This window comes from Arachis ipaensis, chromosome B05, assembly GCF_000816755.2.
Source record: "Arachis ipaensis cultivar K30076 chromosome B05, Araip1.1, whole genome shotgun sequence".
NCBI classification, from domain to species: Eukaryota; Viridiplantae; Streptophyta; class Magnoliopsida; order Fabales; family Fabaceae; genus Arachis; species Arachis ipaensis.
Window position 1 is genome coordinate 117,301,496 of NC_029789.2, and position 374 is coordinate 117,301,869.

Sequence of the window (374 nt, forward strand, 5' to 3'; positions counted from 1 at the left end):
ACAATAAATTAGAATTAAAAGGTCATAATAAACTTAATTTTAATGCAACAAAATAATATTTTTATAATTTTGTGTGTATATATATATATGATGATAAAAGAATATTTTGAAAAACAATTCTACACTAGCTCTTTTTTATATTTCCATTATATATAACATGTATTAATATTAATAAGAAGTTGCTTTCAGAGTTCAGACTTCAGACACCAAATGGCCCCTGTTTTATTTCTTTAATCCCTATATCACCCATAATTTTTTTCTCGTCATTCAATAGGAACAGAAATTTCCCGGGATAACACTCTCGACCAATATATATAGTCATTATTGGAATATGATTATTTTTTTTAAAATAAATATCTTTTTCGTCTTTTTCG